This window comes from Copadichromis virginalis, linkage group LG1 (genome assembly GCF_057382275.1).
Source record: "Copadichromis virginalis isolate Kocher_CV1m ecotype Utaka linkage group LG1, C_Virginalis_male_GT1.1, whole genome shotgun sequence".
In the NCBI taxonomy this organism is placed as follows: Eukaryota; Metazoa; Chordata; class Actinopteri; order Cichliformes; family Cichlidae; genus Copadichromis; species Copadichromis virginalis.
In genome coordinates this window covers 13,575,570-13,591,574 of record NC_140618.1, presented here as the reverse complement: position 1 = coordinate 13,591,574, position 16,005 = coordinate 13,575,570, and the positions used below count along the sequence as shown (strand labels likewise).

The following is a 16,005-nucleotide window of genomic DNA, read 5'->3' as shown; positions in this document are numbered from 1 at the left end:
AAAAAAAATACTATCTGAACTTTTCCCCACCCATTCTCCTACACTAGTAATAATCAAGTGATTAATGATATTAATGTTATTTTTTCCTGTTAATGAAACAAGGCCAGCTTACATTATTTATGGGACACGTGTATCATTACTGTAAGACTGGACCATAACTATTGTGACGCCCAATCATTAAACTAACAAATTAAGGCAACATGTTTCCTGATAACTCTGAAAACAGATTTTATGGTACCATATAAGGCTGTGATTAGATAAATTATCTTTACAGTGGCACAGACTATTTAACCTTATATCAGCAACCCAGACTGCAGATTTGGAATAATAATTAGCAGTGAATTATTTATGCTGCTATTATGTTGAAGGACTTCCGTCGTCACAGATGTTTGGACCTTCTAATCTCACGGTCGAGCTCAAGGTTAAACTTCCATCACCTCTAAAACACTGTGGTAGGGATTGTATAAGTTGCTTAAATATGGATGTCGGGACTTGAAATGTTCATAATTGTCACATTGACCATATTTTATTTTTCCTGATTTGCCCCAGATCTCATCTAATAAAAACAAACAAACAAAAAACCCTTTGTATCTGTCATTAATGTCATCAACTCCTCCGGGTATGTAACATGCTAAGAATTCATAGTGCTGGTTGCCTCCTGTCTCTTCCTTTGGTCTGGTTGTGGTATTCCTGCTGAAAGATAAGCTGTCCTGGAATCAGCCCCAGTCTGCTGACCTCGCAGGAAACAGTAGCTGTGCCAGCCCCCACAACCCCCCCTAACGGTTTCTCTCTTTATCTCACCTTTTCTTTTTTTTTCTTTTTTCCCCCCATTCGAATCTAACCCTCTCTTAATTCTTACAGCCCTATCTCTTCCCAAGCCTGTGGTTAGCGAGCATGTCAACACCTCAGCCCCGACCCAGCCACATGGATGAAATAACACAGGTTGGGCTCGCTAGGCTGTAAATCAGCACAGACATCTGGTAAACGGATGAAGTGTGGTGCATAGAGGGCCGGGATATTCACACTGCCTGTGTGACATTTTGAATTTTTAGCATTGTGTTTGTCTGGGTATCTAAAAAATTGACTCCTCTTGCATGATTTGTGATGACAGGAAATGGGTCACTGTGCCTTAACTTAGCTTGAGTTTAGTATTACTGTCACTTGCGTAGAAAACATAATACGATGAACAACCCTGCCGAGATGCTTCCTACACCACTAGAATTATAGTGTTACTACAATGCTAAATGAGGTACTTAAGGACGATTTCCTCTTCATTTATACTTCTGTGCTTTTACACTACAAATGCTGTGAGTGCTGTAGCCAGCATTTTGTTCCATCTGTTAATTTTAATTATTTTTACATACATTAGATTATTACACTAATTAGATAATGACTTTGCATGTCATTTTGACACAGGTGTAGTTTAGCCTATAAATCAGTTTCTAATATATTAAATGGCTGACCAAGACCTGGTTGTCAGCGTGGATTGGATAATGTGTTCAATAATACCAAGAAGAAATTTGACACCAGTTAGATTTTAACTACAACGATTTGGTCTGTAAGCTCAAGATGGTTTAAATATGATAGAGCAACACTGATATGCTAGCTGAATGACATCAGCAGTAGGGCTGGGCCATATCATACCGTTCACGGTAATACCGGTATAATGTTAGGCAATGATAAGAAAATGAAATATCGCGATAGAATTTGGGTAAAACGCGCATGCGCAGTGCCTTTTTTTTTTTTTTTTTTTTCCTCATACGCACATGGTGGAAAAAGCATGGCTGCAACTTCAGTGGTGTGGAACTGGTTTAGCTTTCGTCCGTCAGATACACAACAAAGCACTATTTTTGGTAGCGCATGCTAGCGAGCCGTCGTTATTACCGTGTTTTTTGGAAAATACGGCACACTTAAAATCAATCCTTTGATTTTTCTGAAAAGCAACAGTGCCCCTTATAATCCCGTGTGCCTTATGTATGAATTCTGGTTGTGTTTACTGACCTCGAAACGATTTTATGTGGTACACGGCGCTCGAAGATCTGTCAAATGTTTTAGTACGACTTTGCTAAGCTACGAACCCACACCGCTTGATGGATTGTCGAAGCATTACGGCTATCGTAGGCAGAGCTTCGAGGAGTGATACGTACTGTGCTTCAACATAATATTACCATATTGTGTGTATAACCTCTTTTTAAGTTTTGTAGATATTATACATATGTCGGCCAATTTCCACTGGAAATGCCTTTTGGTTAAACTGTCAGCAAGGAATTTGCATTTGCACTGTTAAATTTTTATATAACTTTAATGCACATAAAAGCTGCTTGTTTAAGTGAAAATTCATTGATGTTTTTTTTTCTTTTTTTTTCTTTTGCACTAATAAAGTTGTGGAGTTGTAAAGTATTTTGTCTATTGTCAATAATATCGTCAGTTATATCGTTATCGCAAATTGTATGTATGTCATGATAAATATTTTTGGTCATATCGCCCTGCTCTAATGTGAGTAATGTGGATATTGTATTTTAAAAACAAAGGTCAGGTCATTAGAATTAAATGCAGTCTTTGTTATAATTCCTCTGTTTTGAAACGATGGGATCTTAAAATCGAGAAGCATGTGTGCACGAGTGTGTGCACGCTCACCACCTTGTCTGCTTTCTGTTGCCAGAAACTCTCCAAACAATTCATAGCATTTAATGTAGTATGAGGTGAATTGGGAGCGGCTCTTGCCTTCTCCTAACAATAGAACTGACAAGCAAGAGGTCAGGCTTTCACTTTGCAGACGGCTCTGAAAAACTGGGCTTGGAGTAGCTGAATTGTTCACCCACAATAGGCAGTCGGAGGCCTGTAAGTCACTTTACCTCCCATGTCATGTTTTTCTTCTCCTTTGCTGTGCCTGGGCCTCAGAGCAGCCAGCAGACTGCTTTTTAATTGGTTTTCCTGCCTGTTTGTCGGCTTACCTGCCAGGAACTGTTATCACATCCACTTGTCCTGAAATTGCTGCATACACTTTTTTTGGGGGGTGGGGGTGGAGTTTGCTTTAAGAAAGTGTCATGCCTGGGGGGGAAAAAAAAACCACTTCGAAAACCTTGACTGCAAATGCAGGTAATGAAAAAGATGAAGGGTGGCTCAGCGGTACTTTTGCTGGTTTAAACATGTCGATCCATATATTGTAGCTCGTGGCCGCATTGCTTTTTGAAGGCCAAAATGACTAGAGCTACAGCAGCAGACCGTTAAGTGTCTGTTTGCAGCTGTCCATCCAATGAGCGGATTAGAGGACTCCCATATCTGTGCGGCTGAGATGCAAAAGAAGATTAGGTCAGCAGCTCATGAGGAAGGTTGGACCATCCTAATCTGCAAGACTGCCAGACTGAGACATGGCTTTTTAAACCGGTGATTTCTTGTACCTTGTAAATAATGTACTGACCCTGGCGGCCATGTCTGTGAGCACATTTAAAGCCCGAGAGGACCAAAAGGAAAAAGAAGCCAACTATTCTGTGGTGTAATACAGCAGTCCCCAACCTTTTTTGCGCCACGGACCGGTTTGTGTCCGACAATATTTTCATGGACCGGCCTTTAAGGCGTCGCGGATAAATACAACAAAATAAAACTAGTACCTGTACCGAAAAAAATAAGATTTATTCATAACACACGTGAAAAGACCCAGGAAAACCTGCACGAAATGATATCGTCGTGTTGGTGTTGTTCCCAGATCAACATTGCAAGTGACCAATCAGAATGTTGTGACGTCATACTTTGGCGACTTCGGGAAAAACCGCCGTAAAACAAAAAACTGTACTTAAGCTGCAAGAAACTGCCCCTGTCTGCCAATCAACGGACCCTGACCCTAACCCTTTAATAAACGCTAAGCAGAATTGATATTGTCCTTGCAACATTGGAATTTCATAAATGCATGAATGGCTTGGCGCGCCAAAGAATAACGTCACAAGAATGTGATTGGTCACTTGCAATATTGATCCTGAAACAACATTTACTATGTTATTCCAGGAACAACACCAACACGACGATATCAGATCATCCGGAAAACCGAGTTAACGGAAAAAAAAAAACGATAACAAAATAACGCTAAAAACCGTGAAAACCATACATTTCACACCCGAGTCTCACTCTCGCGGCCCAGTACCAAATGACTCACGGACCGGGTCCGTGGCCCAAGGGTTGGGGACCGCTGGTGTAATGTGTCAAAATAAAAAACTCCCTCCAATCAAGGCACTCATCGATTACATTTTCTCAAGTAACTTCTGTAGCTTTCTTACTAGATTTGATGTTCACGCAGCACTGTTGGTACTGTTTTGAGCCTTTATCAGCTGTTCTGGCACATATAAGAGCTTTATTATTTTGCCAGCAGTGAGTGGCAACATTTTTACCGTGTATTGACCAAAGTAACAATGGATAGTAGCTCTAGATTAGTCCAGTGGTGAAGCTTTGCTATACCAAAGCAATTGGTGTTTTTCCCATCAAGATGTTAGCTCCAAATGCAGTACAGGATTGTGCAAAGTGATCAGAAGGTATAACCAGAGTACAGGATGTATCACACCCTGCCAAGGAGTGCAAAAGTATGATTAGAATCAAGCTGCTCAGCTATGCCGTGACTGCTTAGCAGCTGGTATCTTTATGTCCAGCAAAACCTGCTTGAAACACTGGACCAAGGCCCAGATTTTTACCTCTGAAACTTGGTGAGCTTCTTCAGAAACCATTTTCAAGACAGATGGATAGCAAAAAAGAAAAAAGTTATGACATGGTATTTATGTCGATTTAATACTGATATTATTTTTCTGCCAATTTGATTTGTGCATTTGCATAATCTAATGTTAAATGTTGCACTAAGACTTTTGTTTGACGGCTGCTCTGTTCTGTTTTATGATGGTGAAAAAGGAAGGATCTTGTTGACTTGGCCAGTCTTTAATGTTTCAGCTTTTTCAGGGAATTCTTTTTAGGGCAGATTTACTTCTAGGGATGGATGATGGTTAATAAACAAGTGAAATGTGAAGTGAATGTAATTAACAAGAAAACTTTGTACATCCATCCATGTTTCTTTTCTTTTTTTCTTTTTTTTTCTTCCTCTGCTCCAATTCAGGGTCACGGGGTGCTGGAGCCTATTCTGGCTAAAACAGGGCAAGAGGCTGTGTACAACCTGGACAGGTTGCCAGTTTGTTGCAGGGCTAACACAGACACCATTCACACTCACATTCACACCTTTGGGTAATTTAGAATCACCTATTAACCTAACCCGACTGACTGCATGTCTGTGGCCTGCAGATATGGTGAGAACATGCCAGCGCCACAAAGAAAGGGCCTGGCCAGATGGTGGATTCGAACCCAGGACCTTCTTGCAGTGAGGCAACAGTGCTAACCACGGCACCTGAAGATGTGCTTCATAAATTTATAAATGTATAATTTTATGATTTGTACATTCACATTATTTGAGTAGTTTTAGTTTCTTTCTGCTTCTTTTTGATAGTTTTCCTCAGGTGTGTGTGCTTTTGTCATTTCAGTTCTTATTGTTTGCCAGCTGCTCACAGAAACTTGGCAGCAGGAACTTTAAATAGGAGTATTTCATTGCACTATTGTTGGTGGATGTAGCTTTCGAAAAGCAATTACACAAATGATATTTAGATTTATTTTTAGTATATAGAGCAACTCGGATTTCCAGTTTGTGTTGTCTTTTACTTTTGCCTATTTTGCCTCTTGTCTAAATACACTTTAGCTTCATGGGGATAAATATCTTTCTGAGTGGATAAAGTTGAGTTTTAATAGCAACTAATTGCAGATTCTTTTTTGTCTTTTTCCCCTTTTTAGGGGGTCATTTTACATGTTTTGTCAGAAATCCTGTGAAACCCTTATTTCATAACGGGGTTTCCAGTGTTCAGCCAGAGAATAATAGCGGCCTCTCCCAAGCTAAAACAAAACCAACCAGTGTAAATCACAAATGTAAACACATTTTTGGCACTCTGCTCCCCCCCCTCCCCCCCCCCCCCCTCGGCCGGGGTGGTTTTGATTCCATTCATGGAACTGGGAGTCGGCCTGAACACAGACGAGAATCTGTGTAATTGAATTAGTAGCCGTGCCTACCCTCCACCCGCACCCCCCATCCTCACCACTCCCCACTATCTGGAAAGGCAGAGCTAATCAGTGAGAATCTCTGCCCTCCCCAGAGAGGGTTGAATGGTTGCCTTGTATAGAAGAGAGATGAGAGAGGGTCTGGTGTGTGTGTCTCGGTTTTTGTCTAATTGTGGTTGTGCAGAGACTATCTATACGTAGACCAGATTAAATGGTGTGTCTGGAGACCGGGCTTCTGACCTCCTAACCCCTGTGTAACAACTGTGTGTATGTGTGCTTGCATATGATGCAAAGCACCAGCTGTTCCCCAGATGTCATGCCAAAAAAAAGGGGGGGGGGGGGAGAAGAGAATTAAGAGGGGGGGAAAAACTCCAAACTGAAGTAAGAGTGATAAGGCCCTGTATTTATTATTATGTTTAATTTCCTAGTGAAAATGTCTTTATTCTTATAGGGGGCATGCACTGTGTTGCACCAGATGACTTACATAGTTTAATATAAGCATTTCTGCCACTGTATTACAAGTCTGGGCCTAAATTGACCACCTGGTAGGCCAAAGCACTAGGGGACTCCCCCCCCCCCCTCTCCTATATACCACAGCTCCAACTGTTGGGTTAGATAATATGTTATTAGCATGATTTTAAACAATGGCTTGTTTGAACTTAAACTGCTTTTGCCTCTTCATCTCATATCCATCACTTTTAATTCACCTCTGTCTGCCTTTCTCTCACATCACGCTGTACAGAGATACATCTGTATTATTTTAAAAAAGGAGCTGAAGGTTTTTTTGTGGCACTTTTGAGGTCGGCAAGCAGGATACAGAGGAAATAACAGCAGATAAAAGTAGAAGCTATGAATTTCTTTAATCTATTACTGCCATTATTTTTTTTTTTTTTTCCTCCCCTATTAGATTCATTCATAAATGTTTTCATATCATTATCTGTCCAGGGTTTTCAGGTTAGGGACTAGTCTTTGATTTTTCTTTCAAGCAAAGCTCCCTAGTTTCTTTTTCATTTTGGGATCGAACTGTAAGCTACAAAACTTTGTTCCTTTTCAGCATTATGTTAATGGAACACACGTCAGCAGAACAGTATGATTTGTGTTTATAAAGATTGGCATGCAGAGAAAACCAGTGCAGGTACAGGAAGAACATGCACCTTTTGCAAAGAAAGGCTTTAGAGAGCCATGCGATTCAAATGTCGAACCTTCTAACCACTGACTCACTAAATGTTTTTTGCTCTGGTTGATATTAGTGAAACGCGAGCTGGCATTTGCACCGAAAGGTCACGTTATCTGCTTCACACAGGTGGTACGGATTAAAATATATCTGTTTACTTTTACTTCATGGACTTTTTGCATCAATTAGTTCTGTTGCAGGGTTTCATCCTGTCATATCTTGAGTTCTCTAAAGGTCTATTTTTATTTTTATTTTTTTTAATTTATTGATTAAATTATTATCTCTATTTTTTTTTTTTTTTAGTGCAGTTATAGTTCTAGTCGCTTCCAGTGAGGGTAATGGATAGAGTCTTCTCTTCACACCTCCCCCATCACATTTATCATTCCCAGATCCATGCTACCATTTAGGTCATTGCATATCAAGTTATACAAAGTGTGCTGAAAGAACACAGACGATTAGTCAGTATCTTCAATGCTGGGATGTCTTCCATGACTTAGGACTATCAGTGCTCCCCTACTGACATATAAACAGCAGGAGCATCATCCAGAAGTTGTTTTCCCATCAGCATTGCTTCTAAAAAAACAAAAAAACAAAAATAAAACCCATTCTCTGCAAAGAGCTGACAATTTCAGTCTGTGGTTTATAGACGGGTTGTTTATGGAACAAAGATTATCCCTGCTATTACATCTGTGGGTTTTTTCAGGTAGTAGTGCTATGGTTTTATCGAGACACTTCTGTTTTGTGAAGCCATTTGGAGCCAGGGTTTGCTGTTGATGGTAGTGGTAGATCTGCCTGTCCGTGACGCTGAGCCACTTGTTTTGCTAATTCAATGTAATTAGAGTTGTTTGATTTATTCGATGGATTTCAAATGATAATAAGCTTCCATGTACTTGAGATGAAAATATTTGGCCATGATTTGGGATTCAGTCTTTCTATTTGCAAGTCAATTTCAGATTGTAACACAGGACAATTGCATTGCAAGTGCATTTATTGTCATGAAGTTAACACTTAACTTCATATTTAAGGCGCAAAGAGCAACAAAAATGAGAATAATAAGTCTTCCAAAATGTCAAACTATTCCTTTGAGCAAGACTGTGTTTGTGTAAATCTCTGAAGAATTTGGTAAAGATGTGAATGAGCAATGCTCCCCCGCAGTGAACAGCTGCCACTGATCTTTGAGATGACCTGGATGAAGGAACTTAGCACCCAGCCCCGAGTTTTTAGAGGAGAGCTTTAGTGGCAGCTGTGTTTGTAGTAAACTTGTTTAAGGTAATTCATTTAAATTTGCTTAATGGCAAACATCATCTCCTGTTGATAGTTTGATGCTGGGGGATCATAGTGGGCAGCTTAATTAAAGGCCTCCTTTTTGGGCTTTTACTAGGCAACACACTGTCAGCTTGTCCCCACTCTGTCCTCTTCTACACCGTGTTATTAATGAAACAAGCAGGACTGAACAATGAGGTCCCCAGTGGTGCATTGTGCTTCCAAAGGTTGCCTTCAGCAATGCGCCACACCTCTGGAAACCCCAGGGATACCTTGTGAGAGTTTCCCCTACTCAGTTATAACTTCCTGCAGCCTTATTTATTTTTTGGACTAATTAAGATAGAACAAAAATATCCTAAAGTAAAGTGTGGTTTTTAAGCACATAGTTGCTACTTATGCCTGTGGTGACCCCTGGGAGTTTCCTAAATCAAGCATGTTGAGTTTTGCTCAAAGCAACTCCCCTCAGACTCAGATGAAAGAATTATAGGAGTGCAAATATGTGTCTAGTTGTCTCTCTTTAAGTACCTTGCTTAATTTGTGTCCTTAATTGTTTTCCTTGAGGCATTACCAATGATTCTTTTCATGTTGTTTTTTTTTTTTTTTTTTTTAATTATTGTTGTTTGATCTGTGTCAAAGTTTCATTTTCTAATGTGTCTTTGATAGGAGACCCTGTTAAATGTCATCTAATAACCATCTATTATCACAGGGTATAAACATTGGGGAACAGTGTACTATTTTATGCAAAACTGTAATTTGAATGTTAAAATAAGACACTGTTACTTCCCCTGCTACTTTGCTAAACTGAGCAGTGTGATTCTTTGAAATGATGCTGCACATGTAGTGAGAACTAGAAAATCACTCACATCTGATGCATCTTGGAGCTAGTATGCTAATAGTAGTAGGCTACATTAGCCACTACTAGGAAAAGATGCAGTGGGGTTAACAGTGTTCCTAGATTTTGTTAAGGCAAAAGAACATGCAAATAGCCTGTCTGTGTACAGTGGTGACATTCATCTCTGCTTGAGGCTATCAGCTATAACTAGTGGCTAATTCTGCTAGCATAACACTCTGGAAATCGCTGGGGGAAAAATAGCTTGTTACTGTTGAAAGCGGTGTTTCTGTTCTTGAGGCTATCAGTTTATATGCTAGTAGATGCTGATGTAGGCTACTTTAGCTACTATTAGCATAATAACCCAAAAACTAAAGTGGTTTGTGGCACCTAGCTTTTCAGTTGAAAGTAGATTTCTATCGCTGCTTAAGGCTATCAGCTTGAACGCAAGTAGCAGCTAATGGCGCTGCTTAGCAGGAAACTCTGTAAACACCTTGAGGCAACTGTTGTTGTCATTTGGTGCTATAGAAATAAAATTAAACTGACTAACTTGCCAACAGTTATTTAACCCCCCCCCCAATTCTAGTGAATTAACCTATTAGTTGAGTGTATGTTCTGCTTTACAGGCATGCTAGTGGGTTATATGCTATTAGTATTTAATATAGGCTACTTTAGCCACTAGCATACTGGAATCTCTCAAGCTGTTGGAAGTCAAGTAGCAAAAAGTTTAATTGTTCCTGTCAAGGCAGAAGGAGCTAAATTAAAAAAAAATAAAAAAAATCATCACAACATGAGTGCGTGGGTGCATGCTGCTTTCCTGGCCTTTTTTCCTCTTTGTTTCATTCTTTTAATGAACATTTGCTATCATAAAGTTTGATTTCTTACCTCCTTAGTGGGACTGGAGAAATGAGTCATTGTGTGAATCAGTTGCCTCCCAGTAAGAAACCTAAACCCTTCTTCAACTCACTGCCAATGTCAGCGAGTCAATAATACTCAGGGGGCACATTGCCTGAGCAAAAGCCAAGCTCCAGTGGAGTCTGATGATTAAGCAGGTAATCAGAATCATTAGCAGCACTGGCCAGTGTTTGCTTTCATCAGTATGCAGCCCTTTGGAGTTGCCTTTCCTAATATCACACTGTTTGTACCGCTTGGATGTATTAATTGACGGATAGTTCTGGCTTCCTGTGAAACGTACTTTATCTTTTCACATTTTGCTGTATGTGAAAACGAATAACTTCATTGGGGTATAGGATTACAAGGATGTCGCATTCTCACACTCAAGACGACTGTGCAGTAATGCAAGTGACGGTGTTACCGCAGTGTGTGCAGAGCCTCCCGTGGGAGAGAGGACAGGCATGACAGTGTGCCTGCAGCGTGCTGGTTTACCCTTCGATGATCCACCTTAAGAGTGTCTCTCACTTGTCCACCCATCAGTCCTCCTCCCTGTCTGGAGCCACTGCAGCCAGTTGTCATTAACTCTGGCTGTGGGCATGATATTGTACTGCCTGGGCAGGTGTAATAATCCATGCTGCCTGTTGTGAAATGTTCTGGCTGTCTTGCTGTATTGATCAGCCCTGAACATTTGGAAACTGTAGCTGTAGAAAAATACTGCATATACAGCTATAGCACAGATTAAATTTGCTGTCTTTTTTTGTGGTAGATTGTTTGTAAAACCTTTGTATCCTTGGACATTGTTTTTTTCATTTTCTTAATAAACAAACCTCAAATGTTTTAGTCTGACATACCTGTAAAGTGCAGTCTTCACATGAAGTAGGTAATTTTAAACCACAATGTTGTTGGTTAAATATCATTTAGTCAAAATGTCTGACTGCTGTGTAATAAGCGTGCTACATAGTTGTAACTATTCATTTTTTTGACATTTAAAATATTCTAGTTAAACTGTTCTGCTTTTTTTATTGTCTCATTTCCTCTTTGTTCTTAACAGCAAGGAAGTAATTATTGTGCATATCCTAATTATGCTTTGCCTGGAGTGTATTTTATACTTATTTGCTGTTAAATATGTCATAGCCTGTTACACATATCTAAAAGTATAGGCCTAGGTGTTTTGTTTCAGTGGAGCATGAATACTCCTGCTGTGAATCCATTGCTTTAATCACTGTATAGATTAACATTTGTAATTATCTTTTGTATGCAAGTCTATATTTTTGCATTCTGCAAATGTGGCTCATAAATACCCTCCTTTCTGTTTTTCAGCTGTGAAGTTCAGCAGATATCCAGGGCTGCATTTTCCTGAGCAATAAGGTAAGAGGCTGTTAATGGAGATGTGGTGCTCACATATAGTGACAGAAAAGCTTTTAAATCACATGTCTGGACTGTGGCTGGATAGATTGTGAGGGGGAAAAAAAAGAAGTCATTACAGATGGTACACAACACCACTTACGGGTGAAAGAGAAGTAGCTGAAAATGTGTGATTTGGCTTTTCATTAAATTAAATTAAAGTGTGAAATCACACATTTGGATAATTGTAATGGAGGTTTTGCAGTTTTCACTTTTATGCTGTACTGAGACAGATTGGACGCCAATGAAATTTTCCCAGTGGCAAGCTCTTACTTTGCTACCAATGCTAGAGGATGAATATGAAATTCATTCACTTTAAAAGGTACAGTTTGCTAGTACTGTGTGGAACCCCGTCTTGCCTTCAGATATTGCTTAATTCTGTATGGCATAGGTGCTGGAAACGTTCTTCAGAGATTTTATTCCATATTGACACAATAGCGTCACGTAGTCGCTGCAGATTCGTCCACTCTACATCCATGATGGAAATCTGCCGTTCCAACAGTTTGAGAATCTGATAACTGTAGAGCCATTTCAGTACAGTGAACTCATTGACAAGAAATGTGTTTGAGTATTCTAGTCGTAAAGGTTGCTGATAAAGATTTAAAACAAGCTTATTTGGTATTGAGAGGCCGAAAGTATGCCAAGAAAATATCCTCCACACAGTTACATTATAGCAACCAGCCTGAACCTTTGACGCAAGGCAGGATGGATCCATGCTGTCATGTTGTTCACGCCAAATTCTGACCCTACAATCCAAATGTTGCAGCAGAATTCAAGACCGATCACATGTGGCAATGTTTTTCCATTCATCTTTTCTTCAGTTTGATGAGCCTCAGTTTCATGTTTTTAGCTGAAAGGACCTCAGTGTGCTCAGTCTGGTCATTGTCAAATTTCTGACCTCCACAAGGCGTTTTCACCAAGGGAACTGCTGCTCAGCAACCACGCCATTTCTTTTCCATTCTGATGCCATATCAGCTACCTGATAAAATATCCAGTTTGTGTATATTGTAGAAGACGTGCTACTTTGTGTTAATGGAACCTATACAGTTAGGTTACTGCTCTGTCGCGTGCTACATGTTTGTTCTGACGAGGCTTATCGGGATGATCAGGAGTAGCTTCCAGCTGCCGGGGAGCCATATGGAAGCACACTAAATGATTTCTAGTCGTGTTGCTTTTATCTGCTGTTTGGAGTTGCAGCAGCAGCATCTTTAGTTTTACTGTATTTTCTGCCCTTTTATTTTTCAATGCGCTTTTTTCCTCTGTTTCCATTATTGTCATTCTCTTCACTTACACGATTACAGGTTCACAGTGAAAGCTTAAGCACTTCACCTGTACAGCTCACTCTAAAGCATTACACACCAGTCGAGGGAGCCGCTGAAACTAAACGGTCTACTTCCGCTCCATTTGTGTGTTTACCCAGCAAGGGGGAGAGTGTGTAAGCAAGACACACCTGGTACAATTTATCAGTTACTCTGTGATCTTTTCTGTGGACACTCGAGATTATGCCGTTTACATTCAACTAACTAATAGTCAGTAGACTTTATAATATATTAAATTGTGTTTGCCTGTATACAGACCTCTCTAACAGCACACAATAATGTACATTTTCAAGTTGACTCAATGTGCTGCTTTCTGGGGGCAATTAACTTGGCAACATCTGGTGCCCAACTCCTTTGTAACTATGCTCCACTCTGCAAATGAGTTTACAGTTTCTGTGTGTTTTAGTTTTCTAGCAATTAATGAGCTCTGATGTTGATTTGTACCAAGCTTCAATAAACAGGCAGATCTCAATGTAATCAGATGTGCTTAAAGTGTAATCCTAAATTATAATCAGGCTATAGGTTAAGAATCGGCTTTTTGAAGTGATAACATGTTAATTACGCTGCTGTTTTGTATCTTGCTGTGCCTGCTAAAAAATTGCTTCTTTTGTGTTTGGCGTTGACCGTTGTTTAACGCCCCGAGAGACACAGCTGAAAACAAATCGGTGTCCTGCAGAGTGTTTGACATTTGCATGTTTTTGTAGCGTAACCCAGATTTAAAGGGGTTTCCCCATTCATTTAACAAAGCATTACATTTGAAAATGGTAGTGTGTCTTAATTTCAATATGGTGGGATGTTCAGAATTGAGCTGCCAGTAAAGAGAGAGACGGAGAGGAAGAGGGGGACAAGGAATTTGTATCTCGGTCCAAACCTTTCCTTAAAAGTCTGTTTATATCTGACATGGCTCAGCTAGTTTGTGTGATCCTAGCCTCCTCCAGCTGTTCAGTACTCTGTTTGCTCTCACATGATTAGTCCAGCATGAGCTCAGTTTGTGAAGCTGTGAGCAGATGAACCTTTTGATACACGGCGCATACAGTATATAGACCAGCTTTGGCTGTCTTAATGATTCCCACAAAATATATTTATAAAAATATTAGTTTGAGTTCAGGATCTTTTCTTCACATTTTGCAGGATTTAAAGGTGATGAATGTGAAATGTATAAGATTTTACTGCAGCTTGCTTTCCAGCATTGACACAAACAACAGCACTGGGTTTCCCTGTATCTTGCATTGTGAGGGCTGTTTATCCTTATTCACATCCTAACGGCTGCCAACTAAACTACACTACACTTCCTTGGATCTCCGGCAATACACCAAAATAGGGTGAAGTAGGGTTGCTGAAAAAAGTAGACACAAAGGTGCCTTTATTTGTCAGTGACTTTATCTCAGTAGATGAGCAAAGAAGCAGTCTGAGCTAGCAGCAGATCAGGTTTCCATAATTTATTAATTTTCCAAGGTATTGTGTGACATCCTCACATGCTTTTTCCACATGCTGTGGAAGCACCTCTGCTCTGCTACTCATGAGACAGCAACCTTTCTAAATTATTTTTTTAATCCGTACTCTGTTTCTTTTTATCACTGCCAATTGTTTTAGTTCTGTTTCTCTGTGCATGGCCAACATATTGCATTTTAAACACGGCAACTGTTGCCGATGGTACAGCCCTGAGTGGATGTATTGTTGCACTGTCGGCCTCTTTCTTGCCAGGAAAGATTCATTAATTGTAAATGGAAGTAATAATGCTGTGAAGATACAGATTTTATTTTATTATGTAGTCTTATTATGGGAACTGTTGTGCTGGATATGAAGAGCCTAATGTTTCCAGGCACATCAACCCACAATTCTGGGTTGGACTGTCTTGGTGCTCTATTCGTCCATGTTTGACCCAATGCTGGATTACTGAAATAAGTCACTTTTAACCCAGCAGCTTTGTCTTTTTCCTTGCACGTATATAATTTTGATTTATATTGTTATCGCACTCTTTTGAAACAATATACTAATGAATGAATGAATGAACTAACTTATATTATATAAATATAAATGTTTAAATTACAGATATATTTTTGTACAGTATCATGCACTAAATCTCTGTCAGTTGATCTGATACCTTGCAGCTGAGGTTGTCTGTGGTTTATCTAACAATGATGATATGGTGTGTCACTATGGTGACTGTAAAGCAGTGGTTACAACTGACTATGACCAGATGTTGTGGAATTAGTGAGTCAGAGCGGCATCATTCAACAGCAATGGCAAGTATTTCTTAAACAAGGAGCGCTGTGCTGAGGAAGAAGTGATTTCACTTTCATAGCAGAAACCTGCCTTGATGCTGTGATATTTGTAGCAATGCTATATGTACTTTCTATTTAAATAGCCTTCGTTTATTGTTGTTGTTTCCAGGACTGTCTGTGATTTCAGAGAGTAAAATGCTAGTGATGAGCAGATGTGACTATTTTTTTTTTTTTTGGTTTGTCAGCAAACAGATTAAATATTTATTTTTTATTTTTCATATGAGAATTGGTCTTACTCGCCCTGTGAAGTGAATGGCTCTCGGCCACATCACACCCTGACTGTTTCAAGCTATCGCTGAATTCCTTCCACAACAAGACATTTTACCGGCAAGTAGTAGGTCATGCCTTCTGGTGGGTGAGACTGAGGCCATCGCCACACCAGCTAACTGACACCATTATAGTGAATCACCTGTTTTTCCAGTCAGAGTGACTGTGCCATTGGGAAGGGTTGTGTAATCGGAATTGCATCACTGCCAAATAGAGGGGGGCCTCAGAGTCTGGGAATCCTTTGGCCTTCTTGGCATGCAAATCAACCCGACTATAAGTCTGTTTTTTTTTAATAGATTTACAGTGAAATGGCTACAAATTCAATAAATGCAGCCACTTTCAGCATGCTAAAATAAAAAATGTTGCATGTACTTTGGACCTTGAATGTTAATATTGTCACTTATGTATAAATTGGCTTGATACTGATACACTGTCGTTTCTATTTGATCTCTAGTGACACTTTCATCCGTGATTATATCTGTGTTCATCAGTGTC

The 16,005-nt window shown here is 39.7% G+C and overlaps 1 protein-coding gene across 2 annotated transcripts in view; it reads left to right on the top strand.

Annotated features, from left to right (window-relative positions):
- The window catches only part of LOC146718446 (talin-2), a 100,340-nt gene that overhangs the window by 14,659 nt on the left and 69,676 nt on the right, over positions 1-16,005 (top strand). For both annotated transcript variants that reach the window (XM_085451637.1, XM_085451645.1), the window contains exon 2: positions 11,556-11,603. The gene's annotated coding sequence lies outside the window, so the exon portion shown is untranslated. The remainder of the gene's footprint in view (positions 1-11,555; positions 11,604-16,005) is intronic.